The following is a 217-nucleotide window of genomic DNA, read 5'->3' as shown; positions in this document are numbered from 1 at the left end:
CTCAAAAAAAAAAAAAAAAAAAAATTGGCTAGAGAGGGCCAGGGACCTGGCCAAGTGCATGGAACCACAAGTGGCCCATGGGGCTGGCATCTGGGTGTTCAGTTCAGGTCTGGGGCCAGCAGGGCAGAACCCCCTAGAACTCTGACTTGCTCCAAAGTCAGACTTGCTCCAGAGTCTGTGGCCGCCACCATCACCACCACCACGGAGCTGACTTCCT

Source organism: Pan troglodytes, chromosome 20 (assembly GCF_028858775.2).
Source record: "Pan troglodytes isolate AG18354 chromosome 20, NHGRI_mPanTro3-v2.0_pri, whole genome shotgun sequence".
In the NCBI taxonomy this organism is placed as follows: domain Eukaryota; kingdom Metazoa; phylum Chordata; class Mammalia; order Primates; family Hominidae; genus Pan; species Pan troglodytes.
This window is presented reverse-complemented; position numbering follows the sequence as displayed.